Consider the following 27,329-nt stretch of genomic DNA (forward strand, 5'->3'; position numbering starts at 1 on the left):
AGAACACATTGACACCGGTGTGTCAGACACACCATACTTGCTCCGGACACTGCGAGAGGGCTGTACAAGCAATGATCACACGCACGGCACAGCGGACACACCAGGAACCGCGGTGTTGGCCGTCGAATGGCGCTAGCTGCGCAGCATTTGTGCACCGCCGCCGTCAGTGGCAGCCAGTTTGCCGTGGCATACGGAGCTCCATCGCAGTCTTTAACACTGGTAGCATGCCGCGACAGCGTGGACGTGAACCGTATGTGCAGTTGACGGACTTTGAGCGAGGGCGTATAGTGGGCATGCGGGAGGCCGGGTGGACGTACCGCCGAATTGCTCAACACGTGGGGCGTGAGGTCTCCACAGTACATCGATGTAGTCGCCAGTGGTCGGCGGAAGGTGCACGTGCCCGTCGACCTGGGACCGGACCGCAGCGACGCACGGATGCACGCCAAGACCGTAGGATCCTACGCAGTGCCGTAGGGGACCGCACCGCCACTTCCCAGCAAATTAGGGACACTGTTGCTCCTGGGGTATCGGCGAGGACCATTCGCAACCGTCTCCATGAAGCTGGGCTACGGTCCCGCACACCGTTAGGCCGTCTTCCGCTCACGCCCCAACATCGTGCAGCCCGCCTCCAGTGGTGTCGCGACAGGCGTGAATGGAGGGACGAATGGAGACGTGTCGTCTTCAGCGATGAGAGTCGCTTCTGCCTTGGTGCCAATGATGGTCGTATGCGTGTTTGGCGCCGTGCAGCTGAGCGCCACAATCAGGACTGCATACGACCGAGGCACACAGGGCCAACACCCGGCATCATGGTGTGGGGAGCGATCTCCTACACTGGCCGTACACCACTGGTGATCGTCGAGGGGACACTGAATAGTGCACGGTACATCCAAACCGTCATCGAACCCATCGTTCTACCATTCCTAGACCGGCAAGGGAACTTGCTGTTCCAACAGGACAATGCACGTCCGCATGTATCCCGTGCCACCCAACGTGCTCTAGAAGGTGTAAGTCAACTACCCTGGCCAGCAAGATCTCCGGATCTGTCCCCCATTGAGCATGTTTGGGACTGGATGAAGCGTCGTCTCACGCGGTCTGCACGTCCAGCACGAACGCTGGTCCAACTGAGGCGCCAGGTGGAAATGGCATGGCAAGCCGTTCCACAGGGCTACATCCAGCATCTCTACGATCGTCTCCATGGGAGAATAGCAGCCTGCATTGCTGCGAAAGGTGATGTACACTGTACTAGTGCCGACATTGTGCATGCTGTGTTGCCTGTGTCTATGTGCCTGTGGTTCTGTCAGTGTGATCATGTGATGTATCTGACCCCAGGAATGTGTCAATAAAGTTTCCCCTTCCTGGGACAATGAATTCACGGTGTTCTTATTTCAATTTCCAGGAGTGTATTTAAGCCAAAATAGGCTGAATATTAAGAAAACATAAAGTTAAAGAAGTTTCTCTTCCTCCTTCTAAAATCTAGGATCTATTGGGATCTGTTAAATACAACTTAGCGTTGCGCAATGCAAGTGCATTTCTTTTGGAGTCACCCTCGTAGTTTGGATGCTGTAACACATGTAAGAAAGTCGTACCTTATCTTTCGAGACACCCAATATACTTTGGAAATTAAGCCATGTTATTTTCTTTCACTAGTGACAACAGTAGTGATCTGAAGAAAATTGAGTCTGATGGTTGTACCAGTTTTTATACACCTAATACAGTGTCAGGTGCATCCAGAGATGGTAACACATATTGCAAAAATAGGGAAAAACACATAGTAAAACCGCTAAGCTGGCGGTAAGTACGCATCCGGAAGTTCACAGAGCAAGACATTAATTTTGTGGTAAGTATACTTCTGATGTCTCTTGAATAAACTACTCTGGCAATAATCATAGTTTAAAACAAAGTTATTTGGTGATATGCATACTTTCTACAGCTCTAAAAGCAATGTTTCACAATAAACAGAACCTATAGACTGTGCAGCGGACTAGCACAATATGTCAGGAACATATGTAAGCGGGACAACGTATTTCCACAATTGTAGTAAATAGGTACAGTTACTGGTAAATATACTGCCTACGGCCCGCGAAAGGGAAAAGAATATAAAGGTAGCTCCAAATAATGTATGTAATGACTTTTGCTGTGGTGTTACGGTACATAGACTAAAATATAGCAAGCTTTTTTACGTCCATCCTTTTAGCAGGACGTCTCTGGGACGACGGCCGTTTACTATCGTGACGAAAAATAAAAACACCTAAAGCCGTCCTTATGATTATTTTGTCGCTACCAGTTTCGACGCTTCATTGCGTCACCTTCAGGTTGTTTTGATGTGGTACAGGTTGATACGATCCGCAGAAAATGGGGTGGTTCTTCGTCTTGCTTACACCGAATTATCTGGTATTCCTAGAAAGACACCCACCAACAGCTCAAGTAATTCGTTGTACCGCAAGTAATTCGTCCTGCAGAAATGATTGAATCGCAACACCTCTTAAACAATGGTTTACTCTGATTCTTAGTTTACATGACATCACAGTCCTCGAAACTACAACAATATCCCTTTCACCCAGAATGGGTGAAGTTTACATATCCTTCCTTAGTGGGATCTTATGATGAATAAATAATCGTAATTAATTTTTTTCTAGGGTCAGTAATTTAGGACAGGCATCGATTCGACAAAAAATATGTGAACCGCCTTAGTACTTCAATACTTAAAAAATGCTTTGTTGCCGGACGACACTAAGAATGTTCTCTGTGAATTTCAGTCGCTAGAATTAATGGTTGAAGCTGGCATGCGGCTGCTATCAAATAATCATGCGGCCAATTCTCAGCCTATTTTTATAATAAAATGTTTCTAGCTGCTTACAAATGAATCCAAAAATGTCAACTGGAGGTCAGAATTTCACAACAGTGTAGTTTTTCTGGCGTTAACAAACAAAAATAGTTACAGAGACAGTAATATTTTAAGATGCGCTTAATTTTAATTAAGGTAAACTGCGTAACATTAATTGCTTACCTTGAGGTGAGAGGGGTAAGAAGCACGGCCGCTGGTGGGTTAGAAGATGTGAGAAGGCGAATGTTCTAATGTTTGTCTCCCAGTACTGACAACTCTCGAGCCTGCGCGACTCGTACCGTTCAGCTGCTACGGTACAAATTTCATTTATTTATTTATTTATTTATTTAACCTGGCAAGTCAGGGCCATCCGGCCCTCTCTTACATCTAACCGGGCAAGTGAAATAAACAATTACAAAGGCAGACTTGGAAAAATACATGCATATAGAGTTTATATTCGTAGATGATAAGTACTGTTATAATTAGACATTATGAAAGAGACAGATTTTAGATAGGAGTGCTAGAAGCAGGGAGTATGAGGGACACTGATGGTGAAGGGAGGAGAAGAGCAGAGACATGATGTAACATAATTAAGGAAATATAAAGGAAAAGAAGATTGCGTGGTTAATAGAGATAGATGAAGAGGAAGAAGAGAAAGGAGCAAGATAGGAGACACTAGCTTTGCTATCTGACAGAAGAGAGGATTGGCCTTGTACATTAATTTTGTGGAAAACATTATGAGGATGATAGTAGGAAATGCTTCAACGTCTTCTTAAAAACGGCAGGGGATTGAATTTTGCGCAAGGTTAGGGGCAGTTTGTTCCAGAAGCGGACAGCGGCAACTGAGAAAGAGTTTGCAAAAGTTTTTGTTTTGTGAGTGGGCACAGTTAGGATACCAAATAAGAGTGACCTTGTGTTTCGATTATGATGGCATGAAAGGCGTTCAATCTCTGAAGCAAGATACTGGGGTGCTTGCACGACGAGGAGTCGGTGAAGTAAACATAGAGTGTGGTAGTCACGCAATTTGTCCGGCCGCAGCCACCCTTGCTGGGAGTATAAAGCACTAACATGATCATATCGGCGAATGTTACAGGTGTAACGCACACAGGCATTCATAGTTATTTCCAGCCGTCGGTTGTTTTCACTACTCATGCCTTGTTGAATTACATCACAATAGTGGAGGTTCGGTAGAACGAGTGCTTGCACGAGCTGGCGTTTCAAGTCCTGTGGAAATACGTTCCGAAAATTTTTGGGAGCATAGAGACAAGAGGATGTCTTCCGGCACACTGCGACTGTATTCTCCGCCCAGTTGAGATGCTCATCCAAAGTTACACCCAAGTTCTTAACTGTTTTCTGATATGGTATTGCAATACCGTCGGGCAGAATAGGAGGCAGCCGTTCGCGGAAATCTGAACTTATTAATTCCTGATGAGCTATTAAGATTACTTGTGTCTTCTTTGCATTTAGTTTAAGCCCCAGGTTTTTCGCCCATGTCACTACCGAAGACAGATCATCATTCATCTGCGCGATTGCAGTGTTTATATCTTCAGGTCTGACGCTTAGAGCTGGAGGTCGTCGGCATAGAAATGATAGACAACCGACGAAATATCGTTGACATATAAAGAAAACAAAAGTGGTCCTAACACTGATCCTTGTGGCACTCCCGAGGAGACATGTTTCCAGGAAGATTTTTCATTTACGAAGACAACACATTGCTGTCTGTCTTTTAAGCAGCTTTCAAACCATCTCATTGCACTATCTGAGAAATTAATCTGTTGCATTTTTCTGAGCAATATGTCAAAGTTAACAGTATCAAAAGCTTTGCTGAAATCTAGTAGCGTCAATATCGTTGCCTTTCGGCTGTCGATGGCATATTTCAGGTCATCAGTTACTTTAATTAGAGCAGTGCTTGTGCTGTGATGTTTACGGAAACCGGATTGAAATTTGTCATATAGGCTGAATTCATGCAGGTGTTCAGTGATTTGATTATGAACAATATATTCAAGTGCTTTTGAAACAGCAGGCAGTATACTAATTGGTCGGTAATCACTAGGCAGTTGCGGGTTTTCCATCTTAGGGATGGGTCGAATTATGATTCTTTTCCATGCAGTGGGGTATATTCGGTTCACGAGGGAAAAATTAAATATCTCAGTTAAGACAGGTACTAAGATATCAGCAACATTCTTAATCATGGTTATACTGATACTGTCATTGCCTATAGCGTCAGAAGAGATTCTCATTATTGCTTTTCTTGCCGTATTTATTGTTACGTGTTTTAGGTGGAAGGTATCGGTGTTAGTTATCCAGATAGGGGATTCTTGTGGACGCTAATTATCAGCCGTGTGGGTATTCAGAGGTGCAGAGAAGAATTCATTTAATTCGTTAGCTGAGACATGAAAAGCTATTTCCGATTTTGCCTTTCCGACCCCCAAGCTACGGAGATTCTTCCATAGAGTCGTGGGCGTCAGATAGCTGCATACAAGGAAGCGAGCGTGCCTGATTTTGGCATTGCGAATGCATTGTTTCACTCTGTTCCGTAGCTTTCTATATTCTTCGAAACGCTCGGGTTTCGGATCTGCCTTCAAACGCCTATGGGCAGCATCCCTATTATTCATCATTTGACGTAATTCAGCTGTCAGCAATGGAGCAGGAGATTTTTCTTACGCGGATTGTGCGTACAGGTGCATGCTTGTCATAGAGGGCAGTGAGTTTATCACCAAGTTCATTAATTTTGCCATCGATTGTAAGTTCCCTGATTATTTGATGGCATGAGATTTCTGAGCAATCGGCTGTTAGTGCGTCAAGGTCAATACGTTTCATGTTCCTACAAGTTATGTAACGCGATTTGATCCTTGGGGGCTGCACAGAGTAGGTCAGGAATATTACATCATGTGCTGAGAGGTCTGGGGCCGAAGTTTGACCAACATCTCTTACTTTGTCCGTCTGTTTCGTTGCGATTATGTCTATAAGAGAATGACTGTGCGCCGTATTGTATGTAGGCTGTAATGGAAGAATGTTCATGCTATTGCAATAAAACAATCTTCTTAGGTTTAATGCGGAGGGAGTGCCTCTTAGCAGGTCTACGTTGAAGTCACCCATTACGATGACATTTTAAACTGTAGTAACAGAGATTCGTGGTTATCTTGAAATGCGGTATATATTTGTAAGAAGAAATATTAAATAAAATTAGAGCTCTTGTAAGGCAATGCAATTAGTAGAGTGAAAATAATATTCAAAACGTTTAGTAAACATTTGTGCTCGTGTCTCAGATTGTATACTGCATTTCATTGTACCGGGTGGTTATAATTAAAGTATGGCTACTCACAGAAGTCCAGTGTCTGCTGTAATTACAGCATGACAGCGAAATTTGGTAGATATTCTAACGCGTTAATGCAGAACCGATACACGCTGGAAAAGACCTGCTCCAATTATGGACACCAGGTGAAAATCTACCGCTGTGAATGCAGGAGAAACGTATAGAAATGTTTCAGTATGTAATGGATTAGGAATTGGACGTGAGCAAAAAACGTCGAACAAATGAGGAAGGGATAAGATTTATTGTTATCCGCCACTTACTCTGTTCGTTTTGTATGATTACCAGAGACGTCGAAGACAAACAGCGCCAGATTTGCACCTGGGGCCCAAAATCTGAACCAATTTTTTTTCCAACGTAGATCGATTCCGCATTAACGCATTATCATAACTATTAATTTCGGCTCCCATAACAGGATTGTAGCACACTCTCGACCTCCGTAAGTAGCTAAACTTTAAATACAAATACCCAGAATGAACAATTAATACTACTAATCAATTAATCGTCCGCTCACGCATACACCACAGCAATTCGTCAAGCAATTATAGTGTCACGTCTGTATGGTCGCTGAGAGTAGCAGGAATCCGAAACAAAGGACAATTGATGTAAAATATTCCGAATAGTGCAAAATTTTAAGAATCAAGAGTTGGGGACCGGCAACCAACTTATCGTTCCCTTACCGTAACCACTCTCCTGGGGCGTCACAACTTACAACTTTACGTAGATTATTAACCAATAATAAGGTCGGTGGATATGCTGTCCGAGGTGCCATCGTAGAATGTCAGTATTGGCTCTTGAGCAAAGAAGTTTGACGACCACTGCCTTTAGGTATGTAATGATACTAAAAGGTTTGTCAAGGATGCCTACGATGAATAAATATTTGTAAAACTTGGTGTTTTTAGGGCCAATGGTTTATTTTTCATGCCTTTAGTGCTTCACTTCTGAAAAATCCTTTCTTAGTAGGCGCCTACATCACAAAACGTATGTTATATCCCAGTTTCATGATGCAACGTGTTGTCGGCAACTCTTTGTTCTGTCAGTCCCTGCTTATAGAGTTCCGTTTTCTGTTTGTACCGAGTGCTGGAGAGTCACCACCGACGACCATCCAAATCGAAGAACAACATAGTGCGAAGCGCGTGGGCAGAGCTACACAGTGCTCTATGCCGGCCCACGGTCGCCTGAAGTGACAAATTAGAGTGACCCGTCACTTGCTTGCATTCACGCCGCTGCGCGTTGGCTACGAGCAAACAGCGTGGGCGCGGGTCCAGGGCAAACAGCTGCAGCGCGCGTGCGACGCACGTGTGCCGGCCCGAGCCCCAGCCATAGCCGTAGGGCGGCTGCGACGCGGCGCGTATATCAGAGCGCGGGGGCGTGTGTGAGCTGTGGTCCCAGAGCCGACCCAGAGAAATGGCCGCCTGGGGACGTGCGAGCCCCAGCACGCTGCCTCAGCACCACTCAGCTGCCCGCGTCTCTCCCCCTCCCTCTCCCCCACCCCAAAAAAGTCTACTGCACGTCCGGGCCAGGGTACTTTCTGTAGCTTCTGCCGGTAGTCCAACTAGTACACCAGCAGCAGCAGGTAGCAAGAAGTAGATGCGCGAAGCATACAACAATTTCCAACGTCATCTACATCTACATTTATACTCCGCAAGCCACCTAAAGGTGTGTGGCGGAGAGCACTTTACGTGCCACTGTCATTACCTCCCTTTCCTGTTCTACTCGCGTATGGTTCGCGGTAAGAACGACTGCCGGAAAGCCTCCGTGCGTGCTCGAATATCTCTAATTTTACATTCGTGATCTCCTCTGGAGGTATAAATAGGGGGAAGCAATATATTCGATACCTCATCCAGAAACACACCCTCTCGAAACCTGGACAGCAAGCTACACCGCGATGCAGAGCGCCTCTCTTGCAGAGTCTGCCACTTGAGTTTGCTAAACATCTCCGTAACGCTATCACGCTTACCAAATAACCCTTTGACGAAACGGGCCGCTCTTCTTTGGATCTTCTCTATCTCCTCTGTCAACCCGATCTGGTACGGATCCCACACTGATGAGCAATACTCAAGTATAGGTCGAACGGCCGGCCGGAGTGGCCGTGCGGTTCTAGGCGCTGCAGTCTGGAACCGAGCGACCGCTACGGTCGCAGGTTCGAAACCTGCCTCGGGCATGAATGTGTGTGATGTCTTTAGGTTTAATTAGTTCTAAGTTCTAGGCGACTGATGACCACAGAAGTTGAGTCGCATAGTGCTCAGAGCCATTTGAACCATAGGTCGAACGAGTGTTTGGTAAGTCACCTCCTATGTTGATGGACTACATTTTCTAAGGACTCTTGCAATGAATCTCAACCTGGCACCCGCCTTACCAACAATTAATTTTATATGATCATTCCACTACAGATAGTTCCGTACGCATACTCCCAGATATTTTACAGAAGTAACTGCTACCAGTGTTTGTTCCGCTATCATGTAATCATACAATAAATGATCCTTCTTTCTATATATTCATAATACATTAGATTTGTCTGTGTTAAGGGTCAGTTGCCACTCGCTGCTCCAAGTGCCTATCCGCTGCAGATCTTCATGCATTTCGCTACCATTTGCTAATGCTGCAACTTCTCTGTATACTACAGCATCATCCGCGAAAAGCCGCATGGAACTTCCGACACTACGTAAGTGACTTGTCTTGTCGAAAATCTGAGACTTTTTGATCCTACGTAAAATCGCTAACGGGTCGAGGACTTCTCGGAATGATTCAAAAAGAAACAAGAAATCTGAGTTGTTTATTACAGACAAATTGTAAAAGAGAGAAACATTGCTCATATCGCTGGACAGAGGAAGGTTCGAAGTTTTGACACAGCTGCGCTGTTGTTTCCTTTACTGCTTATATTGAGCAAGAAGTAGAGGAAACAAAAGAAAAATTCGGGGTAGGAGTTAAAATCCATAGAGAAGAAATAAAAACTCTGAGGTTCGCCGATTACATTGTAATTCTGTCAGAGACAGCAAAGAACCTGGAAGATCAGCTGAACGGAATGGACAGTGTCTTGGAAGAAGGATATAAGATGAACATCAATAAAAGCAAAACGAGGATAGTGAAATGTAGTCGAATTAAATCGGCTGATGCTCCGGGAATTAGATTAGTAAATGAGACGCTTAAAGTAGTAAATGAGTTTTGCTATTTGGGGAGCAAAATAACTGATGATGGTCGAATTAGGAAGGATATAAAATGCAGACTGGCAATGGCAAGGAAAGCGTTTCTGAAGAAGAGAAATTTGTTAACATCGAGTATAGATTTAAGTGTCAGGAAGTCGTTTCTGAAAGTATTTGTGTGGAGTGTAGCCATGTATGGAAGTGAAACGTGCAGAATAAATAGTTTGGACAAGAAGAGAACAGAAGCTTTCGAAATGTGGTGCTGCAGAAGAATGCTGAAGATTACATGGGTAGATCACATAACTAATGGGGAGGTATTGAATAGAATTGGGGAGAAAAGAAATTAGTGTCACAACTTGACTTGAAGAAAGGATCGCTTGGTAGGACATATTCTGAGGCAGCAAGGCATCACCAATTTAGTATTGGAGGGCAGCGTGGAGGGTAAAAATCGTAGAGGGAGACCAAGAGATGAATACACTAAACAGATTCAGAAGGATGCAGGTTGCAGTAGGGCAGTAGGTACTGGGAGATGAAGAAGCTTGCACAGGGTATAGTAGCTCGGAGAGCTGCATCTAACCAGTCTCAGGACTGAAGACCACAACAACAGTAACAACAACAACAACGCGCTGTTGTTCGTAGCAATATGGCGGCTACACCACAAGGGAAACCTTTTGGTGAGTTGGATTTTGCGCGAAGTCAACCCACTGCTCAAGCGTAACCCGCATTCCGCCATCAATTCAGCAAATATCCGCCTCTGCAGATTTATGACTGACGTAAAAAATTCTTGCAAGCTGGTTGCGTATGCAAAGGGAAGAGCATTGATCGGCCACGTATGTCTGATGAGAATGTCGAGCGCATCCGAAATGCATTCACACGGAGTCCTCGGATGTCCACAAGACGGCAGGCCAAGAACTTCAACTTTCTCAAACAACAATGTTGCGTGTTCTGCATATGAAGCGTTACGAGTTACGATTATGCAGCAGTTGCGTCCCGGTGACGACAACAGAAGGTATGAATTTTGCCTTTCAGTTCTCTATGATATGACAGATGGCACTTTTTCCGAACGACTCATCTTATCGAACGAATCGACGTTTCATCTATCGGGTAAAGTAAGTCGCCGTAACGTGATAATTTGGGGGGACATGAAGTCTTGACATCGTCCTTGAACAGGAAAGAGACTCACCGATACCGAATGTGACCGTTTCTCTTCACAAAGTTTATGGTGCTTTCTTTTTTTCGGTGGAAACTGTCACAGGAATGTCATACATGCTTCAAAAATGGTTGTTTTGCCAACTTCGCGAAGTTGCATTTTTATGCATGACGAAATCCCGCCTCACTTTCTCCTTGAGGTGCGGTGTTATCTTAAAGACCATCCCACAACTGCGGTTTAGAAGAGGTGGATAACAAGATCTGGTACATTGCTTTTCGCCTTCCACACCTTGAACTTTTTTTTTCTCTTTGGGTGCATGAAAGACAGATTCTTTGGCCCATCTATGGCCCATCTATGGCTCTTCAAGAGCTGAGAAATCGAATTGTTGAAGCTGTTTAGTTGTTACTTGAGCAACGCACGGTACAGTGTCTGTGCAAACATAAAACAATGAACTTTCCTCTCTCCAGTGACGTGTGCAGTGTTTTTCTATCTTTCATAGTTTGTAATACACAATTGAATTTATTCTTTCTTTTTGAATCACCCTGTATCATGCCATTCGTAAACCCGTCTGGTGTGGCTATAAAAACAGCAATAACAAAGCTGAAATCTTGAATTTAGATTTTAAAAATTATTCTGGAAAATAGTATAGACGTTTGGTATTCGATCGAAATTTCCGGACACCCAGTAGCGGACATTAATATGGGATGTGCCCACTCTTCGCTTTTATGACACCTTGAAACTTTATGACACTTTGCTGTGGACACATTTAGTGGGGTGTCTGAATGTGTGTGCAGGAATGGAAGCCAAATCGTCCTCAAGAGCCAAATCCAGAGGCGGTAGTGGCGTTTGGCGCTGCAGTCTGGAGTGAAGTCGATCTTATAAATCATCCCAAAGGTGTTCCAGCGTGTTCAGGTCAGTTATCTGGGTTGGCCATTTCACCTCACGAGTGGTATTTTCCACAGGCTGTTGTCTCACAGTTGCTGCATTATGGCAAGGTCCACTGTCATGTTGATTCAGTCAAAATTATCGTCTCCAAACTGTCCCTCTACTTAAGCAAAATACAGTCCTGTAACATATTTTCATATCCTTCCGCATGAAGCGTTTTCTTAAGCACAATAAATGGACCACACACTAACCACGAAATCATTCCCAGACCGTAACATGATGTTCTTCACACTTCATGCTTCACTTCATTTCACTCTTCACTTCTGCAGTTGATGACACATGACATACTTTCATCGGACTTCCAAAGAGTACAGCGTGAATTATCACTCCAAATCACTCGTTTCCTGTCATCCACTGTCCAGTGGCGTTACTGTTTACACTACAACAAGCGTTACTTAGCACTGAGTACAGAAATGTCTGGCTTCTAACATACTACGCACAATCATTGTGACAGCTGGACTGCTAGCAGCACTTTTGAATCTCACAGGTGATTTACAGCGATGATTTCGGGCGATTTTTACAACCATCCTCCACAATGTTCGATGGTTTCTGTATGGCAGTACACAAGGGGGTTGCCGGGGTTTGGTTCAGCTACGGGTATTTCTTCGCATTTCCACTTCTCTATCACATTACCAACAGTCGACTTGGGCAGTTTTGCCGGCCGTGCGTGGCCGAGCGGTTCTAGGCGCTACAGTCTGGAACCGCGCGACCGTTACGGTCGCAGGTTCGAATCCTGCCTTGGGCATGGATATGTGTGATGTCCGTAGGTTAGTTAGGTTTAAGTAGTTCTAAGTTCTACGGGGCTGATGACCTCAGAAGTTAAGTCCCATAGTGGTCAGAGCCATTTGCACCATTTTTTGGGCAGATTTAGATGGAATGAAATGTCGCCCAGAGCTTTGTTCTCAGATGACATGCAATGACAACTGCACGAGCGAGGTCACCGAGCTCTAGTGGCCGAGATATTCTGCTCTTACTGCTTCTCTGCTCACACCACCACACCATACACCATCAAACCACCTTCTGCGTACAGGTCCCTTTCAAGGACATTAGGGGGTTGGTATCTGGTTCCTGGTTCACGCCAGATGAAGAACCGGCGAGAATCACTGTTCAGGCTATACCTGGACTCGTCCGTGAACATAAGCTGGGACCACTGTGCCAAAGACCATGTACTATGTTCTTGACACCAGGCTTTACGGGCTCTCCTGTGACCAGGGGTCAGTGGAATGCACCTTGCAGGTCTCCGGGCGAATAAATCATGTCTGTTCAGTCGTCTGTAGACTGTGTGTCTGGAGACTACTGTTCCAGTGTCTGCCGTAAGGCCCCGAGCAAGGCTACCTGCAGTACTCCGTGGCCGTCTGCGAGCACTGAAGGTGAGATATCGGTCTTTTCGTGGTGTTGTACGCCGTGGACGTCCCGTACTGTAGCGCCTGGACACGTTTCCTGTCTGCTGGAATCGTTGCCATAATCTTGAGATCACACTTTGTGACATACGGAAGGCCCGTACTACGACCTGCTGTGTTTGATCAGCCTCCAGTCGCCCTAGTATTCTACCCCTCATAACGTAATCAATATGTGTTCTTTGAGCCATTTTCAACACACAGTCACCATCAGCACTCGCTGCACCGTACTCTGACATGCACCAACACACCTCTGCGTATGTGGACTGTTGCCAGCGCCACCGTGCGACGAGCGCAGGTCAAATGCACCGCATGCTCATACCCCGAGGTGATTTAACCCCGCAAACCGCCCACCAGAGAGTTGTTTCACCATGTATCAGCGTTATCATGTTATGAGCATGATTGTACGTCTAGCTTTGAAGGCTCTTCAATAAATTCGTTAAGCAAATGTAGCGGAACGAACACCGCTGGAGAGCTGGGAAGAGCAGAATCAAATCAGTCATTACGAATGACGTCGTAGAGCAGAGCCTCTTCTTGGAGACAGAAATACTCCGTCCCCACTAGCTACTGGCACTCGATCAATAGGATCGATGGCGTTCATGTCATTCGCTGTCTGCTCTCTGGTTATGGCATGGTAACATATTTTGTGTGTAAGATTATTCCAGTGTTAGTCTTGACCTGCTGCCCTACGATACGATCAGTGATCCGAACCACAGCTGGTGTAACCCAGCGTACGGTACTGAAATCAGCACAGAAACCAGCGCTGATGGTTAGTACAAAAGGTTTACCAGCATGACTACAGTGCAGAGTAGAAGGTGCCCTACAACTCCAACACCGGGCCTGTCTGAAGGCCGACCGTACCGGCGGGCCAGGTTCAGTATTCAGCACGACTATACGGCCTCTGATATCGCCGTCCACCTGAGGGGACAACGCGGGCAGTGATCTGGAAGGGGCTGTGTGCTCCCTGGAACATATAATTAATGTAAAATATCTCTCTCGTTATTCAAATAAAAGAAGTGGATAATTTCTTGCTCTTTCCCCTTTACACCTCTTAGGATCTATTCACCCATATTACCCATATTAACATATTTAAAAGCTGTTAGAAACTTGACAACCGAATTATGTTTCAAAAACAGCTGAGCGTTTACGGGAAAGCGAATATCGATTGTAGTTGAGGAAACGCAGAAACGAGCACCATATTATCAGAATCGATACCGTATTGTTTTCTTGTCCAACCAGAAACGTACTGGGAAATCTACCTTCGAAAACCGAATTGGCGCACTCATGTAAACGGTGTAAATGTATGACTAGATATACACTGAATTATCTGAGACGTAATTACAAAAGGCTGGCCCTCATTTCCACACGAAACCGAGTGACCTAACTCTTTATTCTGGGACGACATTACTACAGCCTTGTTTTGTAAATAAAATTGCCTTTTCCTGCTGCTAGTTACTGTTATTTATTCCATACGCGTTTCGCCTTCTCCTGTTGTAAGGCATCAGCAGTGGGATCTATAATGATACAGTTTTGTTAGATATAGATTATCAAACAGTTCACTTCGCGATTTTTTGCAAAAAAGACCAGAGACCAGATGTGAGGAAACGCAGATCAGCAAATCGTACGTAATTACTTTTCTTACAAAAAATGGCGAAATGAACTGTTTGATAATCTATAACTAACAAAACTGTATCGTTATAGATACCACTGATGATGCCTTAGAACAGGAGAAGGCGAAACGCGTATGGGATAAATAAAGTAACTAGCAGCAGGAAAAGGCAGTTTTATTTACAAAACAAGGATTTATATGCTTGCTGCGGAGGATCGTCACACAAACAAACTTGTTACTACATCCATTCGACAAGTGGAATTCAGGTTACCATGATTTTCCTAAACGACTTAGGTATAGTGACGGAATGCTTCCTTGTACAGTTTCAGTTTGTACTGTGTTATCTCGTGTTAATTCAATATGGGTATGACAGGTTGCTTGTGTAACTACGTACGAGTTGTGGCTGTAAAATAACAGGACTTATGTTGTCATAGAATAAGTACACATGTGCCAAGAATGAACGACCAATAGCTGTGCAGAATGAAGTCTCCTCAGTCGAATGCAGCGTCTTTGGTGCCGGCTGCGGTGGTCTACCGGCTCTAGGCGCTCAGTCCGGAACCGCGGGTCTGCTACGGTCGCAGGTTCGAATCCTGCCTCGGGCATGGATGTGTGTGATGTCCTTAGGTTAGTTAGGTTTAACTAGTTCTAAGTTCTAGGGGACTGATGACCACATATGTTAAGACCCATAGTGCTCAGAGCCATTTGAACCAGCGTCTTTGGTGTCCGTAGACAAATGGTTAATGCGCGTTTCACAGCAATTCCCGACAACCGCATGATGGGCTATCGAGTTTTGTTAGCATTCGATTCGGACCACTCACAAGGCTTAAAGCATGCGTACGGGAGATTTACAAAAAACACGTTATGCTCGGAATGATTTATAATAGTTATTCCTATAACAAAATGTGACACAATGGTTTATCGACGGTTAATGCCATCATTTATGAGTGCTCTCTCAGGAGCGAGTTATTATCGTCAATAATTTACAAATTAAGCTTTCCACACTTTTGATTTATAATTTTCAGCATGCCATTTCAAGGTAATGGAACACTGGAAATAGTGTCACAAAAACGTCACCATTATCAAAAATGTTAGTTGATAACGCATCATCGATGTAAGCCTTCAAGTGAGAATATGATAACGATGACAGGACGCAATCATCACGTGATTAAGTGTTAGTGCAGGTTCGCGTTCCCACCACATGCAAATATTTTTTGTCATGTTAGCGTTATTAACAAATTCTGGGTCTTTCTTATTAATGTAATACAAGTATGTTCTGCAACATTCAATGTTATTTACGTTCCGACTAATTTGAGATCGAAGGATGAAATAAATATTTAACGAATTCCGAGTATGCGGTTAGTCAGGGACCTAAGAGAACTGCTTAAATTACTGCCAGGGAATCGAGGACCAATAACATTTATACTTTTTTTTTTGACACGAAGACGATGCCGTCACGCGATTGTCCATACTGCGCTTGACGTCAAAATGACGTAAAGTTTGCGGGAATTGTTGTGAAACGAGCATTAACCGAATACAAATCGGGGTGGCTGTTGTCTTCTTCGTTCCTGTATGAGTTGTTTATTTTGTTTTGCCGAAAAAATGTTAACTATAATAATAGAGCAATGAATAGTCGCGAAGTTTTACATGAAACTTGGAAAAACTGCTCCTGAAAACTATCTGTTACTAAAAGAAGCATCAAAAACAGATGAAAATATTGAAAACGTAGGTAATCCGATTCGATCTGAACGTCAGTTCAGTATCCTATCGATTGCTCAAAATGCAAGAATTGACAAAGAATATGTCAGGAAAATTTTACAAAACCAGTTTAACATGTGAAAAGCGTATGCGGAGATGTCGAAAATTCTCACTACTGAACAAAAAGAGTCTCGTGAAAATGTTTGTACTGACACATTGAATACTACTGAAAATGACACTGATTTCTTGGAAAGAGTGATACATTGTAACGAATCTTTGCTTTTCACTTACGATCCAAAAATTAAACAAAAATCCAGGCACAGGAAGGGCCCAATTTCACCGAGAGCAAATAAATCTTGAATAAGCAAATCAAGTTTCAAAGCGATAATGACTTGTTTGTATATTCATGGATTTGTATATCTTAACTTGATTCTTGAACGTCAAACTATTAATAAAAATTCCTACCTTGAGGTCCTCTCCCAACTCCGTGTGGGAAAAAAAGGACCCGAGTTGTGGAAGAACATTCATATCAGAAGAATATATGTGTAACTGAGGCGACAAAATAAACGAGAAATTTTAAGTTCAACACATTTGCGGAATCTCTCGTGATGAATATGTTGGCAATATTGAGTTGCGTTGATAGTTACACATGCTGTGTTCGTACAGATACTTATAGCCTCTTCACAGTATTTATTAAATCGTGGACTAATCAAACGTGGATTGCTTTGCTCCTATGTATAAACCTACAACTTCCAGTTAGCTGTCGCTTCTCTGCGGTGAGTATCTGAGGGAGCCCCGTCCACAAAACAACGGAATATCGCTCCCACCGAAAAGTGCAGCGACATTTGTTGATCGAGTGGTTCGACGAGCGAGCGAGCGGAATTGGCGGCGGTTTATCGGATCTCGTCGAATTCTCTCCGCCACGCCCGATTTTTATTGGACAGCGAGAAACCTGAGAAAGCCGACAGATAAAAGCGCGGGACGGACACTGGAAAAGGCCGGCAAACGCGATTAAACGGAATCGCTCCACAGCGGCGGATCGCGTAAATTGAATTTTCTGTTCTGTGGAAAAGCCTGTCGTTTGCTGCGAACGGCAGGAGGCGCCGCGACTTCCTATCACGTGGCAACAATGTGCCTAATTTTATTAGAACGTATGTGACGTTCTCACTACCGTTCCTTTAGCACTCTTGCATAACATGGTATCCTGTATTAATATGAATAAATACACAACATTCAGTCTACCCGTAATAGTCCTGATAGGACTAAGACATATCGAAACAATCGAAATACAAAGTCTGTGTGTGTGTGTGTGTGTGTGTGTGTGTGTGTGTGTGTGTGTGCGTGCGCGCGTGTGTGTGTGTGTGTGTGTGAGGTAGTAACCGCCGAAACTTCATTATCAGACAGTGCAGGTGGAGTTAGAAAGCGGTGAAACGTAAAAATGATTATATTAGCATCTCTAGGACATTCCCGCTCATATTTAGGTGACATTTCGTTTCAGAACTCAGTACAATCAGAAATTTTTACAAAGTACGTAAGTGAAACATGGATGACAAATAGTTTCGACAAGAAGAGAACAGAAGCTTTCGAAATGTGGTGCTACAGAAGAATGCTGAAGATTAAATGGGTAGATCACATAACTAAGAGGAGGTGTTGAATAGAATTGGGGAGAAGAGGAGTTTGTGGCACAACTTGACTCGAAGAAGAGATCGGTTGGTAGGACATTTTCTGAGGCATCAATGGATCACCAATTTAGTATTGGAGGGCAGCGTGGAGGGTAAAAATCGTAGAGGGAGACCAAGAGATGAATACACTAAGCAGATCCAGATGGACGTAGGCTGCAGTAGGTACTGGGAAATGAAGCAGCTTGCACAGGATAGAGAAGCATGGAGAGCTGCATCAAACCAGTCTCAGGGCTGAAGACCACAACAACAACAACACGGAGTACGTAGCGTAGGTTGCTCAGCTGTGGGTTCATCCATAATTTATTTTTGAAGGAGCCATTCAAATTCTGTTCAGAGTAATCTTTTGTATTACAACGAATTGTAAACAAGAAAATTAAAAACAATATGCATACCACAAGTATCTCAGAGTACCAGAACCAGTCAAGAGAAAATGGAACAGCAAATACTTTCAAATTTACTCACACAAAGATTCATATTATCCACTTCCAAACATAAAAATGCGTACATGTGCTAAAAATAAAAATCAGTGGGTATAGACCGGGCGAGGCTCCATGTATGAATTTTTGAGACATTCAGATGGATAATAAAATGATTATGTATATTCTCCACAACAGCATTTGTTTTTGATAAAATGTTATATTTGGCTATCAACTGTGAAATTTGAAACCAAAATAATATATGTAAAATAAATTTTTGTATGTTACACGGCCCATATTGGGTTCAGAAGGGAGCTTTATACTCTGGTGCAGAAATCTGTAATTGGTTACCAGCGGACATCCGGCAGGAAATTTAAAATCCATGGATATTCAAAAACAAATTAAAAACACCTTATTGCTTATTTATTTATTGCAGTTACATGTGACAAAGACCTCTTGTAACTATCAATGTCAATGAATTTCTCTACCAGCCGTGTAAAATAAGATGTTATTTTATTTTATTTTGAAGGCTACCAGTTTCAGCATTTCACTGCGCCACCTCCACGAACCATATGATCTCTCCAATGTCATATAGTGGCATAAATCTCTGGAAGCCGTGAATTCAGTCGTTTCACTAGTGCTTCGTTCGAGGCCTTGATAGCAACTTGAGTTATGGCAGCAGAATGTGCGCTCCGCGGAACTCAGGGACTTCGAACGCGGTCAGTGTGATTGGGTGTCACTTGTGTCATTCATCTGTACGCGAGATTTCCACACCCCTGTACATCCCTAGGTCTACTGTTGCCGATGTGATAGTGAAGTGGAAAAGTGAAGGAACACATGCAGCACAAAAGCATACGGGCCGAACTCGTCCGTTGACTGACAGAGACCGCCGACAATTGAAGAGGGTCGTAATGTGTAATAGGCAGACATGTATCCACACCATCACATAGGTATTCCAAACTGCCTCAGGATCCACTGCAAGTACTATAACAGTTAGGCGGGAGGTGAGATAACTTGGATTTCATGGTCGAGCGGCTGCCACACATCACGCCGGTAAATGCCAAACGACGCCTCGCTAGGTGTATGGAGCGTAAACATATCACGATTGAACAGTGGAAAAACGTTGTGTGGAGTGACGAATCACGGTACACAATGTGGCGATCCGATGGCACGGTGTGGGTGTGGCGAATGCCAGGTGAATTTCATCTGCCAGCGTGTGTAGTGCCAACAGGATAATTCTGGGGCGGTGGTGCTATGGTGTGGTGGTGTTTTTCATGGAGGGAGCTTGCACCCCCTTGTTGTTTTGCGTGGCACTGTCACAGCAGAGTCCTACATTGATGTTTTCAGCACCTTCTTGTTTCCCACTGTTGAAGAGCAATTCGGGATAGCGATTGCCTCTTTCAACACGATCGAGCACCTGTTCATAATCCACGGCCTTTGGCTGAGTGGTTACACGACAATAACGTCCCTGTAATGGACTAGCCTGCACAGCGCTGACCTGAAACAATAGAACACCTTTGGGATGTTTTGGAACTCCGACTTCGTACCAGGCCTCACAGGCCAACATCGATACCGCTCCTCAGTGTAGCACTCCGTGAAGAATGGGCTGCGATTCCCCAAGAAACCTTCCAGCATCTGATTGCACGTGTGCCTGCGAGAATGGAAGCTGTCATCAAGGCTAAGGGTTGGCCAACACCATATTGAATTCCAGCATTACCGATGGAGGGCGCCACGAACTTATAAGTCATTTTTAGCCAGGTGTCCGGATACTTTTGATCACATACTTTATGACATTTTGGTGATTTGGAAGTATCATATGGTTCCTGAAGATAGCATAGTGAAATGATGAAACTGATAACCTTCAAAATAAAGTAGAATAACATCTTAATTTATACGGATGTTGGAGAATTTCATTGACATTGACAATTACTTAACCAGTTGATGTCTTCTGTCCATGATGGACCAACAGAGATCACACGTCTTGTGGTTCTATGGCGGGTTGTTACATTCTACACATTCTATTTTCTTTCAGCATAACACTGTATATACAGTATTAAAATTCTACAATGAAATTGTATAGCATTATCAACGGACTAATTCAGAAATGAAAGAAAGCAAGATGAGCAAAGTAGAACTGAAAGAAAAACTCACCACCACAGCACCGTCTGTCCCCGTTCTGTTATAATGGTACTCAGCATTCTTAGAAATGATCAGGATACCTGAGCATGCAGTTCTCTGCATCTAAGTTTATCCCTATTCTAAACTACTGACAAATGATCCTGGGTGGCTCTGCAGCACCCCATCTTTCGTATTACCATTCGGATTGCTATGTTTATTTTTACGTGCATTTTAATATCTTTGTGTTCTAAGATAATTCTCATTTATTGTTCCGTCTTAGATGCGCATTTTTTGTTAAATTACTTGTCTGGGTCACTCTTAATCATCTTCAAATCTAAAACAAAATAAAACTAAATATATACCATGTGATGTGGATAGCCAAAGCGGTTAAAGCGACCGCTTGCGTAAAGTGGGAAATCTTGGTTCAGGTCATGGTCTGGTACAAATTTTCGTTGGCTTCATCTCCTTATACAGCTAATGGTTGTTCGTATTCGCAACTCCATATACGTCTCCTTATATACTTAGTTAGGTTGGCAACACGTACACACACAAAATAGGAAGAGACATGAAGTGACCAAACAGAAGCTACGACTTTAAAACACAGTTTTCTGTAAAATATCTACAATTAGGGACAAAAGAATAATAGTACTCCACAGCAATTAACGCGGAGGGCATGATAATTATGAATAAAAAGTTCGTAACGTTAAAATATGCTTACGTTCCTTAAGTGAACTAACAGTGTGACCTTGAGCTTGTGACCAGATGAGAGGGAACGCAGGTACCACCCAAAAGCTGGAATAACTACGTAATCACTACTTTACGTGAAAAATAAGATTCTATAGCACGAGTCTAAGCTAAAAGATATGCACCTCCGGCTGTAGTAATCACAGAGATTCTGTCTTTTGCACTTGTGTCCCTACCCCTTACATTTTCTGGAAGGCCGGCCGCGGTGGTCTAGCGGTTCTAGGCGCTTAGTCCGGAACCGCGCGACTGCTACGGTCGCAGGTTCGAATCCTGCCTCGGGCATGGATGTATGTGATGTCCTTAGGTTAGTTAGGTTTAACTAGTTCTAAGTTCTAGGGGACTAATGCCCTCAGAAGTTGAGTCCCATAGTGCTCAGAGCCATTTGAACCATTTTTTCTGGAAGATGTAGAGGTAATTCGTCCTCCATCCCCCACCCCCCTTTTATAGGTGTAGACCACGATTTATGTATCCTCATTTCCCGGTTGCAATAACAGGCACAGCACAGGTATGAGACTTTGTTGCAATCGAGAGCGACTCACTCAGCTCTTTCAGCTCTTTCTTTACATGGCTGACAGTTATGTTAACCCAGGGTTGGTCATGTCGCTGCAAAACCTCCAGAAATCAAACAGGAATGTCTGTTGTTGCTGCATATATTTGCTCCGGGGCACATTTAATATTTTTTTAAAGCACCTAGCCAGAGTATTTTCTACAGTAACCTCATCCTCTTCATCAAAATCTCTGCAAAAAGCTCCCATATTCTCTGTCACCTACCCAAGCTTGGCGCTAGGTTTTACGATGCTTGTGATTTGGTATTCCACACTCAGCTTTTCCTGTAGCATTTGGCGGACACACCTCCCATTCCTGCAACCTAGCAGCAATACCGTTTTATTTCTTCTTGGCTTTTCAACCCATTTAATATTCTTTCAAGGAGTCTGCTGGACTCTACTTTGCTCAAAAACTGGTTGACGCTTTCTCCGATTTCAGCTACCAGTGGAACTGACTGTTAACCATAACCACAAAATTTGGTTTCTGTGGTTTTCTCGTTTTGCTTGTTATCTGTCACCTTTTTTCCAGCTACCACTGTCTCTTTCCCCTCCTTAACCTATCTAATTCAAAGTACACCATTTTACTTGAAGGGCGCAAATCTTTCTACCCCATTCCTCAATTCTGTTGTCTCGACTATATAATCCATAACAATATGGAAGAGCCACATCCGATTCTCTCTCGGCTTCTCCACAGTAATCACTCCAGTGATGTATAAACCTGCAGTCCAGACAACTTTCTCCCATACGAACTAATCTACGGCAATATCCACATTCGTGGCATGAAGATGCTTCAACCGCGAACTAAAAAGCAAGCACACAGTCTTAAACTGTAATGAAGTAAGAATTATTGAAAACTTATCTTTAGATCCTTTCACAGCTTACTTCAAGGTGGCAGGCAGTTGAGAAACACGATGATGTAAACATGAAACAGGTATTCATTAAACGTAAGTTTTGGGTAACAGAAAACCCGAAATGAATAAAAATTAAAACTCGCGATATATTTAAAAACGGTCTTAAACAGATACTATCAGGAATTTATGAAAAACACAATAATGTATTCAGACAACATGTAACGATTAATTGGCTGTCTGATGCTGACACTAGAATCTAAGCGCCCCACAGATACTCGCTGAACGTAAGTTTCGAATAACAGAACACACGAAACGAATAAAAACTAAGAAGATGTGATACTTTTAACAACTATATTCAACAAACTATATCCAGTAACTATGGAAAGTACTCAAATATCTACAAAACAACACGTAGTGTTCCACAACGACTGGTGTTGTCGTCACAAGCCTTGGAGAGTGACAGAAACAGAGAGAATCCGAAATAATAATAGGTTTGCCAAGTTGAGCAAGCTGCTAATTTTCTATGCAGCACTTCACAGTTACCGCAGAGGCTTATTAAATTAGTCCCTGATGGTTTCATATGACCGACGCCTCTAGGCTCCCACAATATTCACATGAGAATTATCGAGTTGTAATGCTACATTACAGATGGGCAGACGGTTCTAATATTTGCAGACATTATTCTTAAGCTGCTACTTCATGACGGTTAACTATTACTCGACTGGATTATAGCCCGGACTTAATTTCTGCTTGAAAGAATTTCTTAACAATGGTGGAACACCATTAACAACCATACACAAATCAGACGGATTATATGCAGGTTAAACACAGCAAAATGTTCTATGATTGCATCTTTCTGCTGGAGACTCAATTTCTTTCGCTGCTGCCACCTCAGTTTGGAGATCATAAAAAAGTGTTACAGTTTACCACAATTGTTCATGCCCACCTCCTCCCACCACTTCCCACACCCAGTGTGGATGTCTCACAATTTATGACATTCGATGCAGATTTACACCTACTTTACCGACTTCTTGTTGTCAACTTTTCATAATCGTCAGAAGACGTTCATTAATACATAGGAACTTTTCTGGCGCTTATTTTTCTATTTTTTGAATGGTGGATCTGAATGAATGGGAACTTAGAATATTCACCACACAAAATATTCGCGTTTACCTCTGCTACTCGACTTCAGAGCAGCAGCACATCCAGTGAGAAAAGTTGACAAGATTCTCTGGACAAAGATTCTCTGGAGAAACTCTTCATTCTTTACCACATAAGTTCACCTATTTTTCAAGATTCTTGTGTAGTACCACTTCTCAAATGCCTCGATTCTCTTCTATTCCCGATTTCTCACAGTCCATGTTTCACCATGTGCGCAAAACGTACATTCTCGAAAATTCTTTCCGCAAATCAAGCTTATGTTTGGTACTAGTAAACTTGTTTTGGACAGGAGTGCCCTTTTTCCCAGCGCTAGTCTTCTTTTTACGTCCTCCTTGCTCTGTCCATCATAGATTATTTGACTGCATACACAGTAAAATTCCTTAACTTCATTTACTTCAATCCTGGCGATAAGTTTCTCGCTGTTCTCATATCTGCTACTTCTCATTACTCTCGTCTTTCTCTGATTTACTACTAACCCATATTCTGTACTCATTAGACTGTTCATCCCATTCAGCGGATCCTGTAATCCTTCTTTACTCTCACTGACGGTAACAATGTCATAGGCCAATCTTATCATTGACTTCCTTTCACTCGAATTTTAAATCCACTCTTTAATGTTTCTGTAATTTCGTTCATTACTTCTTCGCTGTATATGTTGAACACTAGGGGTGAAGACTGCATCCATGCCTTACATCCTTAATCTGAGCATTTAGTTCTTGGTCTCCTACTATTATTGATACACTGGTAGACCCGCCTAATACCGTGTACGGCCTCCGCGTACACGCAGACGTGCTGCAACACGACGTGGCATGGATTCGACTAATGTCTGAAGTGGAGCTCTAAGGAACTGAAACCATTAATACTGCAGGGCTGTGCATATTTCCGTAAGAGTACGAGGGGGGTGGAGATCTCTTCTTAACAGCTCATAGCAAGGTATCACCGATATTCCCAACAATTTTCATGTCTGGGGAGTTTGGTGGCCAGCGGAAGTGTTTAATCTCATAAGAGTGTGTCTGGAACAACTCTGTAGCAATGGGGAATCGCATTGTCTTGCTGGAATTGCCCAAGTCCTTCGGAATGCAAAAGGGACATGAATGGATGCAGGTGACCAGATAGTATGCTTACGTACGTGTCACCTGTCACAGTCGTATCAGGGGTCCCATACCACTCCAACTGCAAACGCCCCACATCGTTACAGAGTCTCCACAAGCTTAAACAGTTCCTTGCTGACACGCATGGTCCATGGAATCATGAGTTTGTCTCCAAACCCCCGTACATTTCCATCCGCTCTATTCCATTTCAAACGAGACTCGTCCGACTAGGAAACATGTTTCCAGTCATCAACAGTCCAATGTGGTATTTTGCCTGTTTACGTATCTCTGTATTGGAATACGCATGACTATACCAGTTTCTTTGGCGCTTCAGTGTATACAGGGTGTTACAAAAAGGTACGGCCAAACTTTCAGGAAACATTCCTCACACACAAATAAAGAAAATATGTTATGTGGACATGTGTCCGGAAAAGCTTAATTTTCATGTTAGAGCTCATTTTAGTTTCGTCAGTATGTACTTCCACCTACGCTCAATGGAGCACGTTATCATGATTTCATACGGGATACTCTGCCTGTGCTTCTAGAACATGTGCCTTTACAAGTACGACACAACATGTGGTTCATGCACGATGGAGCTTCTGCACATTTCAGTCGAAGTGTTCGTACGCTTCTCAATAACAGATTCTGCGACCGATGGATTGGTAGAGGCGGACCAATTCCATGGCCTCCACGCTCTCATGACCTCAACCCTCTTGACTTTCATTTATGGGGGCATTTGAAAGCTCTTGTCTACGCAACCCAGGTAAAAAATGTAGAAACTCTTCGTGCTCGTATTGTGGACGGCTGTGATACAATACGCCGTTCTCCAGGGCTGCATCAGCGCATCAGGAATTCCATGCGACGGAGGGTGGATGCATGTATCCTCGCTAGCGGAGGACATTTTGAACATTTCTTGTAACAAAGTGTTTGCAGTCACGCTGGTACGTTCTGTTGCTGTGTGTTTCCATCCCATGATTAATGTGATTTGAAGAGAAGTAGTAAAATGAGCTCTAACATGGAAAGTAAGCGTTTCCGGACACATGTCAACATAACATATTTTCTTTCTTTGTGTGTGAGGAATGTTTCCTGAAAGTTTGGCCGTACCTTTTTGTAACACCCTGTATTACCCTTCATCCCTATAGCTTCTTCTCACAATTTCGCACATCTTGCATCATTTTACATTTTCGAACGTTTTATCCTGGTCGACAAGTCCTATGAACGTGTGTCTTGATTATTTTTTTGTTCTTGCTCCTGTTACCAGCGAGAGCGTAAGAAGTGCCTCCCATTCCTAAAGCCAAACTGATCTTCATCTAACAAATCTTCCATTTATTTTCCATTCTTCTGTATATTATTCTTGTCAGCAATTTGGATGCTTGATCTATTAAGCTGATGATGTGATAACTCCTGCACTTGTTGGCTCTTACAGTATTCAGAACTGTGTGGATGATGTTTTCAAAAGTGGTTCAAATGGCTCTGAGCACAATGGGACTCAATATCTGAGGTCATCAGTCCCCTAGAACATAGAACTACTTAAACCTAACTAACCTAAGGACATCACACACATCCATGCCCGAGGCAGGATTCGAACTTGCGACCGTAGCGGTCACGTAGTTCCAGACTGAAGCGCCTAGAACCGCTCGGCCACACCGGCCGGCGATGATGTTTTCCCGAAATTTGATGTATATCAGCAGATTCATGCATTCTACACACCAACGACAACAGTCGTTTTGTAGCTAACTTCACTCAATGATTCTGATGGAAAGTTATCTACCCCTTCTGCCTTATTCGATCTGAAGTCTTCCAAAGCTCTTTTAAATTCTGAATCTAATACTGGATCCGCTTTCTCTGATATAGTGACTTATGTTTCTTCTTCTATCACGTCATCAGGGAAGTCTGCCCTCTCATAGAAGCCTTTATTGTACACTTTCCATCTGTCCACTCTCTCGTCTGTATTTAACAGTGCAGTCCACGTTGCACTCTTAGTGTAACCATCCTTGCTTTTAATTTCAGCGAAGGCTGTGTTCGACTTGTCTATATGGTGAGTCACTCCTTCCAACAATAATTTCTTTTTTGATTTCTTCATATTTTTCATGCAGCCAGTTCGCCTTAGCTTCACTACACATCCTCTTTATTTCATTCCTATGTGGTTTGCATTTGTGTATTCCTGAACCGCCTAAATATTTTTGTGCCTCTTCCTTTCGTCGCTCAAGTACAGTACATCTTCTGATACCCATGGTTTCTTCGCAGTTATCTTCTTCGTACTTTTCTTCACCACTTCCGTGATTGTCTTTTTAGAGACGTCCCTTCCTCTTCAACTGAACATCCTTTCTATAACCTCAGAGAACTTCAAGCGTATTTCTTCATTCTCCAGCACATCCGTATCCCACTTCTTTGCGCACTGATTCTTGCTGGCTAATCTCTTAAACTTTAGCCTACTCTCCATCGCTACCAAATTGTGATCCCAGTCTCCATGTGCTCCTGGGCACGCCTTACAGTCCAATATCTGATTTTGATATCTCTGTTTGGTCGTGATGTAATCTAACTGAAATCCTCCCACATGTCACAGGTTCTTCCAAGTATACCGCCTCTTCTTGTGATTCTTAAACAGAGTATCCGCTATTCCTAGCTGAAATTTATTACAGAAC

Source organism: Schistocerca nitens, chromosome 5, assembly GCF_023898315.1.
Source record: "Schistocerca nitens isolate TAMUIC-IGC-003100 chromosome 5, iqSchNite1.1, whole genome shotgun sequence".
Classification (NCBI taxonomy): Eukaryota; Metazoa; Arthropoda; class Insecta; order Orthoptera; family Acrididae; genus Schistocerca; species Schistocerca nitens.